This window comes from Sprattus sprattus, assembly GCF_963457725.1.
Source record: "Sprattus sprattus genome assembly, chromosome: 8".
Classification (NCBI taxonomy): Eukaryota; Metazoa; Chordata; class Actinopteri; order Clupeiformes; family Clupeidae; genus Sprattus; species Sprattus sprattus.
In genome coordinates this window covers 13,024,208-13,034,131 of record NC_137927.1, presented here as the reverse complement: position 1 = coordinate 13,034,131, position 9,924 = coordinate 13,024,208, and the positions used below count along the sequence as shown (strand labels likewise).

Here is a 9,924-nt window from a genome sequence, read left to right as displayed (position 1 = left end):
GCTCATGCCGCGTCCTGTCTTCTCTTCTACTCTCTTCTCCTCTATTCTCTTTCATCTCCTTTTTACATCTGAGTGTATCTCTTCTCCTCGTGTCTCTTGTTGTCTCGTTTTCTCTGCTTCTCCCTTCTTTCCTCTCCTCTCCTCATCTCAGTCTTAAGGGTGTCCTCTCTGTCCTCTCTCCCCCTCTGCGCTTCTCTTTCTACCTGTTCTTGCTTCAAGTGGTCGTCCTCCTCGGCCCTCTCAGCTGGTCCCGTTCCATTCTTTGGCCCCTCCGTCCTTACCTGTAGTTCCTCTCTATCTGTCCATCTCCTCTTCTTTATCTCATTTCTCACTCTCTCTCTCTCTCTCTGTAATCTCTCCTGTGAGGCTGATTATGGCCGCCATGGCGACAGACTTTGAGGGCCCTTGTGGTGTCGACCCGTGTGTTTATCTAATTAATCACCTCACACTTGCTGCTGTTTGTGTTGCCAGCACAGAGAGAGGCCTCTTACGTCCGCACACGCGTGTGCGTGCATGCGTGTGTGTACGTGCGTGCGTGCGTGTGTTTGTGCGTGTGTTTGTGCGAGTCATTTTATTTGTCACAATGAGTCTATGTGTGTGTTTGTGTGTCTTTGTATGAACCTATGTATGCGAGGTGTACATCTGTTCTATTGTGTGTGTGCATGTGCGTGTGTGTGTGTGTGTGTGTGTGTGTGTGTGTGTGTGTGTGTGTGTGTGTGTGTGTGTGTGTGTGTGTGTGTGAGTGTGTGTGTGTGTGTTTGCATGCATGCATGTGGCACTCCTGTGTCTTTGTTTGCGCTCCAGCCCGGGAGCGCAGCTGCCGCCGCCGTGAGAGTGTGGCGATCTGGGTTAATAATAGGCAGAGCCTGCTGCTCCACTGCCCTGCAAAAAAATGTAAAAACTGCCCCTGAGATCATACTCTCTCTCTCTCTCTCTCTCTCTCTCTCTCTCTCTCTTGTGCTTTTTTATCTCTCTCTCTCTCTCTCACTTTCTATCTCTCTCTCACATACACACACTACTTACAATCTACAGTCATACATCATGCACTTACTCTAGTACACTCTAACACCCACAGTGACATACACTTAAAAACACTCACATGGGGACCGCAACCGAAGATTATCTGAACAATATAATATCCGATGTAATATTTACTCTTAAATTACATTGAAGAGGAAATGAGCAATGCAGTTATATTTAAGAGTAAATAAGTAATACATCTTTCAGATACATGGAAGAGGAGGTGCTGTGTTGTTCCCCAGGCTTGTATGCGTTCCCACAGGAAACCCATCCACCCAGTGTTTACCTTTGTGCAGGCAGGAATAAATAAATGAGGGGCCAGCGGTAAACGTACTAATTTCCATAATAAGCCTGTAGGCCAACTAGTGTGGATGGCAGTTTAGTCTACATCGACATTGTGCTATTGTTGGCGATTATTATTTCAACCATAATCTGAACCATACCCGTTACATGAAGATGAAAAAAAGATAAATATGATGTCACTGACATAACCACTGACAAGTGCTTGTGACGTTGCTGGTCAAAGACCCATGCCTTTATTTAGTCTCAGCAAACAGCTGTACTATGCTGTGATATTAGTCTCAGCAGCACACAGCTGTACTATGCTGTGTTATTAGCATAAATTCACCGCAACCTCAGGCCTGTGTGTGTGTCCTGTGTCGCCTCCATATATGCACGTATGTGTTGCAGTGTGTCGTGTGCCATTAAAATCTGACTTATAATATATATATTATTATTATAACAATTATATTATATATAAAAGAGCAGTTAAGAGATACTGCGTCCTCGCTTGATCACAGACTGATCTATCCATACCTCCATGTGATTTATCTCAGGTTGGTTTGTCCCCAGTGAACTGTAGTAATGTGCCGCGTTTTTGTTCTGTGCTACAGTACATGTACATACTTTACACCACAATGAAGAGTAAAACTGTAGCCTACAATATTACAGCACACAACTACCTTAATGCATTTCAGAAAGTAAAGCATTTGAATTGAGATCTTTAAACAAATCTACTGAAACATTAAACAGCAATATGTATTGCAATAATACATTCCAGATATATTCAAGAATTGTTTTTTTTTTTCAAATATGAATATTCACTATTCATTATTATAGCTACAGATTGTTTCTGTCTGGCTTACACTTATTTGTGACTCTTGTGCGGGGCGGATTTAGCCTGTCGTGAGAGGCACCATCTACTCAGAACAGGAATGGAAGTGAACATGGGCACCTCACGTCAATTTGATGAATGTGAAATTCTTTTAGATCATACTGTCATACAGGCCAAGAACTCTCAGTTCCACATAAATGGACGCTTTTACTAAAGGGGGGAAACCCCAGTTTAAATTTGGGAGAAAAGAGCTAAGCATTTTTGTTTTGAGATGTCTTCCTTAAGAATGGCGGGTTTATTGTCTGTGGTCACTGGTTGTGTTTTGTTTCTTAAGGGAGATTAAGCACGTTCTAGTTTGCCGCAAAAACAGGGCTTTTTATTAAGCGTGGCAAAAACAGCAGTGTGTATTCTGTAACATTTTCAACATAGTACAAAGACATCATCAACCTCCGTTCTGTTTTTAGTTTTTAATGCAGTAAGGGGAAGGTGTGATTTAGTAGGGATAAACTTTTCAGTACGACTATAGGCACTTGGAGCGCAAACATTGTAGAAAGTCAAAAATCACCTTAATACCTAAAGACCACTTAATATGGCAAAAAAAATCACTGTTTACTTGTGAATATATATTTTTTTTCAGTAGATGAAAACAAGGGCCAACGCGAAAAGTGATTCTATCCTGTATGACTTTGTGTGTATTTTTTGTCATTATACTTTACTAATTTCATTCGATACTGCAGTTCTACACACACACACACACACACACACACACACACACACACACACACACACACACACACACACACACACACCACACACACACACAAAAGAGTCATAAATAATAAACACACCTCAGCAGGAGTCTCAAGGCATTCGGGTATAGTAGACTCCCAGCATTTGCATGCATGTGGACACACACACACACACACACACACACACACACACACACACACGTTTGTATTCGTCATGTTTTTACATATTGTGAGTAGAGCAGACACATGCAAAACTCTCCCTCCACCCACACGTGCACTTGCTCATGCACTTACCGTATTCGCCCTCTCACCAAGAAACTCACTGCAAACAAATGACACAGGCATCATTCACAACAGCCACGCATAGTGAGGAACCTGCTTGTCTATTAGGCATCACTACAGCTGTCACCCAGTATAAGACTGCTTTCACTGATGGTACTCTACGACCATACAGTTAATTGTAAACCCTGCATGTTATGAGGAAAATTGTTGACATTCTGTCCTGAACGGTTTTTGCCCTTTTTCTGACACATTCTGTAGGCTTTATGATTCAGACTCTGGCAGTTCTCGGGTAGCGGTGTTGTGAGTAACGGTGTGTGTATTTTCCACATTTGTCACATAAGTCTGTTCCAGTCTGTTCCAACAATTAAAAACAATGTTAATAGAAGCAGTACTAATTCTTTTAGTTGAAACCGTAAAATACACAGCCCTTGGTTTTCAGAGAGAAAGGCATTGGGATCAACTCCTTTCCCCAGTCCTTGTCCCTCTCCTTGGCCAGAGCTTGATCCCAGGGATGGTGTGTGTTAGCCTCTGGAGCTCCGTGTCTGCAGAGATGGACACTCATCGTAGGCCCCAGGCCCGCCCTCGGTCTGTGGCTGTGGCGAGAGCAAGCATGTCAAATTAATAACACAACTGCACATTCATCCATTCAGGGAAAAATCAACGGCGGTAGGAAAATGCAGGCCCAGACCAGAGGCAGCTCATTAAGTAGAATCACAAACATGCACCGGGATCCTGGAACGAGTGGAAACGGGCTTCGTGTGTCACCTTTCCATACAATTAAAGAACCCGGCAACACAATGCAGAGATGTTGGCAGGAGCGAGGACTGCGATGGTGTGGTCAGCCCAAGTTTGCGTTTCTGCAGTGACTCTTTACAGATGACAGGCCGCGGTGAGCAGCCAAAAGGTCCCTGGAAACTGACATTCCACATGACACATGCCACTCATAAGCCAGAAACGTGAAGCGGGGTTTTTCTCTTTGGCTGCTCTAATTGAAACCTTAGTGCCGTTTTCGATGAGGATGAAGTCTGCTTTTCTTCACACTGGAAAATGCTTTAACGTTTAACCTGTTATGAGCTATGAGTTGTGGCTGTTATGTTTTAAGGATCAATGACTATATTGCTTTCAGGCTCATTTATGAGTATGAAAAACCATGCGATTGATAAAATCATGCTGCCCATATTACAGTCTTTGCAGGTAACAATAGTTAAATAGTTCAGTGATTAGAAATACCACCCATTGGTAATTGAAAATACAAATTAACACTACTCTTATGTCTACCTCCTGTCTCCTATGACATTACCTCAAGTAAAGGAAATGTCTCTGATCATTTCATATTGGTGAGACAAAAATGAAAAAGACCTTTGTCTGCGCATAGATTTCTGGTTTTGCAGTTAGGTCCTTGAAGTCCTTAGGAACAGTCGTTCAGGTCGCGGGATTTTTATTGGGTTTGAAGCGAAGCCGTGTGGTCATTTAGCTGGTTTCCACACGAAGCAGACATTTTGTGGCACAGATCAAAGACGGAGGCTCCTCTGAATCACTCACGGTGACTTGAGCCAGGAAATCCACCGATGATTCACAGAGATGACTGACTACGCCGTTAAAACTACACCACCTCTGCCCATTCAAAGCAGCCCTTAACTGACACCCCAGGCGGCCTTATCAGCCAGTGGTAAAGGCGCTGTAATGGCAATGAGCATAACACTCATGCATTCAAACACCCATAGAACCAAACTTTTGCTGGTGGAACTTTTTTATACTAAAAGAGTTAATTTCAGATCATTTATTTCCACTAATGTGACTCAAGGGATTTATGGCTGTAACTTCTCAGTAATTATTTGAAATGTAATACTCTTTTTCTTGTTGTGAGGGTATGTGCGTTTGTGTGGTGATGTGAGTGTCATATGTGTGCGCACGTGTGGGTGTGTGTGTGCAAGCGCGCGCGCGCGTGTGTGTGTGTGTGTGTGTGTGTGAAGGATGTGTGAAGGATGTGTGCCTGTCGTCGTGTGGACCGTAAATGGAAACAAATGTTCCTCCTCGTGCCTTTGCCTCTGCAGAAAAGCTGTGCCTTGCATCTGCTATGCACCACAGTTTTCCACTAAAGAGTTGTCTTTTTTCCCCCTTTGATTCTTCGGGACATGAATGGGGCAGTCATTTTTCATACGTTCGTTCGTTTTAGTCAGGCGTTCCTCTCACATCACAACATGGTCTTTTGAAGGGGACAATTTTTTTTTTCAAATAGACCAACAGTTTTTCATCGCCAAACTTGCGTCTGCAAAGGGTAAATCCATTATGGTGCTCTGTGATGTTTGTGTAGAGGAATGTAACAGCAGCACAGTAGTTCTGCGGCAGACAGGCGCACCTTGCTAGGCACAGTAGGAGCTACGCCTTGAGAGAATTCCCCTCTGTGCCAGTAATTTATGTGTCATTGGCTGCACCAGTCTCCCCACTGCCCCCTCTGTGCAGCCATTTTCTTCAGTTTTATACCCTCTTTACACACTTAATTCTAGATTCTCCCCTCAGCAGCAGACTGACACATACACACACACCCCTAAAATGAAGCACTCATGCTGATATTGTCTGTCACACACACACTCCTCACGCATCCATCCACCCACCCAGACATTTTTGACACTGTGCTCCACCGTAGAGCCCCGGTTCCAACTAGCGCTTAGCTAAGTGCACTTTGTCAGAGTTAACAAGTAGAGACAGCAACAAGTGGAACTTCAGCATAGCATCCCATTTGAGTGCTTGTCCAGCCAGCCAGAACGACTAAGACAGAGACACTGAATATGAAGGGGTGTCCCCTTCCAGTCAAGTAGTCAGGATCCCCTTCAAGCCACTGAGTGAAAACCAGAAAGCAACACAAGCACATCAAGTGAATCATATGTTTTCTGAAGGTGACGTTAAAGTACCGGAGTTTGAATCAGATCGGTGAGAGGCCCGAAGAGCATCGAAACCCAACAACGTCCCACCTATATAGCGTAGTTGTTGTTTTTTTCTATTTCAACAACAAAGATTTTAGATCAGCTTTCTTCTGTGTGTGTATGTGTGTGTGTTTCTGTGTGTGTGTGTGTGTGTGTGTGTGTGTGTGTGTGTGTGTGTGTGTGTGTGTGTGTGTTTGTTTAAGCTACTTTCTTCACGCTTAAATATGTATGATTGAGCACAGTTCTGAGAACTTGAAAATGAGGAAGGATGAAACTGAGATTGCTCTGCAAAATGTCCTGGGACTCGAGCTTGTGTGTGCTTAAATGTTCTTTCTGAGCGTGTGCACTGTGTTTGTGTGTCAGAGTGTGTGTGCGCACAAAGGCCTGTGAGAGGGACAAGGACAGAGAAAGATGCATTTGTAATGGCATGCGATGGAAACCTCATCCAAAATAAAATAAAATGCTGGACCAAATGTATCCGTTCCAAATGTACCTTGTCCAACTGCAGCTCTTCACTGACACACTCAATAGCTGTGTGGCAGCCCAACCCAGCAGCTTATCAACTAGAAATTCAAATAAACACAAGCTGATATGCCCGCTGAGCAAGCTAACTGAAAGTGTAGACTATAAATTGTACCCTCAAAAAAACTGAACAAATGCTCAGAGAAACAATTATATAACTTATATAACAACCATCAGCATTTTCAAAGTCTTGTTTTTAATCTTTTCTCTGATAAGAGTTATGGGTTGTATTTAAACCGTAGCCTTCTTCTAAAACCTTTTAGTTGTATGAACTGCCTTTCCGAGGTTTAGTTAAAGATGGCAAGGCAAGATGGCACCGGAGGGTGAACTGAGAAGGATAAAGGCCTCTGACGTTGACAGAAGCGCCATATCTCATGTCAGCAAGCCAAAGCCATGAAAGCAGGCTGGGCAATGGGCTTGCTCTTATTGGTTAAGCTCATAACAGAGCTTCAAATAAGACATCACAGGCAAGAACAATCACTTCATGGGCTTAAGACACTTTGGACTTAAGAGTGCAGTGATGCCAAGTGAGTAGAGTTCTGTGCCCAATCACTCGTTGCTAAATGTTAAAGGGCACCTAATGTGAGTGTCTCAGCTCAGTCTCAGCCTGGGAAACAGGGCAGCATCTCTCTCTCTCTCTCTCTCTCTCTCTCTCTCTCTCTCTCTCTCTCTCTCTCTCTCTCTCTCTCTGGCAGAGATGTACGTGAGAAGTGTGCTGATACGAGAGGAAGAGCCTCCCACGCGAACAGGATGATCTGCGACAGTGGCCAGACTCGCAAAGGCCTCGCAAAAAAAACAAACAGAACCAACACAAAAAAGTGCTGATGGCTCTCAAATACGTGTGTTTATATGTACACAATGAGTAGAATTAGAAGGGTTGTTATTCCTGGAAATCTGGACCTCAAATTGACTTCTACTACGGCTAGTTGGAGCATAAATTCAAAGTGATCACTCAAGTCTGGCGATAGTCACAAAGCATTCATTGATAAATTGTAGATTTTATTTATTTTGAAGTTCATTTTATCAACCGTGTTGAGTGCTTATAGTAAAAAAATATTTAACCTCTCCCAACCTTTGAGAGAGTGGAGAATTTCACCTATTTCAGTCATGCACTCTTTCGTCAGACGCAGTTGCACAACAGGACGGCTGCAGCCAGGAGAGAGAGAGAGAAAGAGAGAGAGTGGAATGCAGAAAGCAGAACTACTCCTGTTGCTATCATGTAGAGACTGGCCTCCCTCGCTCCTCATGTCAGACAGCTGCAGAAGTTGGTCCCCTGCACCCGTCATGTACCTGAGTGGTGTGGGGAGTCAGCCCTCCGCCCCACACTGGTCCTCCCATCAGCCCTCATTACAGACACTCTGTTTTTTTAGCCGTTACTCTTTTTGTTGTATGTAAAACCATGGCAACTCGACACACGTTGTGATTGAGAGCTGACTGATTGGCGTTGGAAAACCTCTGATCACTTTTTCCACAAATACCAAGAAACAAGTGTGGATCCTTTTCTCCCTCTCGCTCTTTCCCTCTCTTTCTCTATCAGCCTTTCTCTCTCTCCCTCTCACTATTTTCCTCTCTTTCTCTATCGGCCTTTCTTTCTCTCTGTTTCACTCACTCCATCTGGGTCCTCATCTAGTCCCACTGAGTGTTTTTGATGTGGAAGTACTTTACAGCCACAGTTTTATCGTTTCTTTTAACGGGCACCCCGTCGGGCCGCGCTGTGGGCTGACCAGTGAAGCAAACGGCCTCGCCACCGCAGCAACAATCAACCCTCTGTTGGAGGCTCTCGTCCCCGACAGCCGCCACGCTGCCGAGCTCCAGAGCTGCCCCTTGCCTTATTTATTTAATAAGAGACTTCCAGCCAGCCAGCACGGGTAATTACGGCCCTCGCTTCAGCGCCTCTCCGGCACGGAGAAACGTGTTTTAACAATGCATTACTTTTTATGATGGCCCTCTCGCAACGCTCCCTTACTTAAACCATGGACTGAGGCCAGGGGCTATATATATATATATATATATATATATATATATATGAAGGAACAGACTGCTTGCATCGCGGCTAGAGCCATCAAATGAACGGGAGGTGTTTTATTGAGGGTTTATGTGTTGTGGTAACTCTCAATATGACAAGACACTGTTTACACAGTTACACCCTTTCTGCCTCTTTGACTCCCTCACACCTCTCTGTACACACACACACATACATGTGCGCACATACACACCCACACACACACATACACACACACACACATACACACACACACACATACATGCATGCAGGCACACACAAACACATATAGATAAATAGTCTGTCCCCGGATGACATGCCACACCACTGATGCCACTGAATGGAGGAGTTTTTATTTTCTTTCCATTTGTCATACGCTTGTCTCATACCAACAATTTTTTTTCATTTTCCACGGGCGCTTCACTATCCCGCACTGGTATGATTGAGCTGCACTGTTTCAACAGCTGGGCAACACTGCCCCCTACTGGTGCTATACCTGCAGAGCCTCTCCTGAATCAGGACTGAAGCAAATAAACCCCTCAAAAAAAGTTCGGAAACGTTTTTTCGGCCGATTATTCCTCCCCTTCAATAATGCCAATTGGTATTGTACTTTATATCGTTGGAAAGCCTGATTAGTCACCTTTACAACGAGGTACAACTTGTAAGGATCGTGCATTCATGGAATGAGCAACAAAGCTAAATGTGTGGGTAGCAGCCTAAAAAAATGTGCCAAAATCCCCTGCAATATTCTTCTGTTGGTATTCACTCTTGTTTTGAGCTTCAAGTGTTGGCAGGTGTATGCCAGTCACAGGTGTGGCACCTAATTGACAGAACTTGTGTGAATGGGTCCTGCCACTTTGTTGAGTTTGTGTGTGCTCCAAGCATAAGCATGCAAGCATAAACATTCAGGATAAGGTCTGTGCAATAGGGCAACTGGAAGCTGGTGTTCCAGTACGCAAAGTGGCAGCATTTTTTGGTGTCAGCCCCGCTACCATTTCCAAACTTAGGACCAAGTTCTGTGAGACTGGTGTCAAAGACAGACCACGAAGTGGCCATTCCAGGAAGACAACACCCAGAGAAGACCGGTTCCTCATCCTTGCTTCACTGAGGAACCGTAGGCTTTCTTCCAGATTTACAGGCAAGATTTGCACAACAGTACCACAGAAAAATCTCTGAGCAGACGGTGAGGAACAGACTGCACATGGCCGGTCTTCGTGCTTATAAGGCTGCCAGGGAGCCTGCAATGACTGCCCTTAACGCTACTGAGGTCCCTGTCAGTGTAAAATGAATAAAGTGTAAAAATGGCCAATA

General features: G+C 44.2%; 1 protein-coding gene across 1 annotated transcript in view; it reads left to right on the top strand.

Moving 5' to 3' along the window:
* The window catches only part of nfatc3a (nuclear factor of activated T cells 3a), a 58,435-nt gene that overhangs the window by 44,549 nt on the left and 3,962 nt on the right, over positions 1–9,924 (top strand). The window lies entirely within an intron of this gene.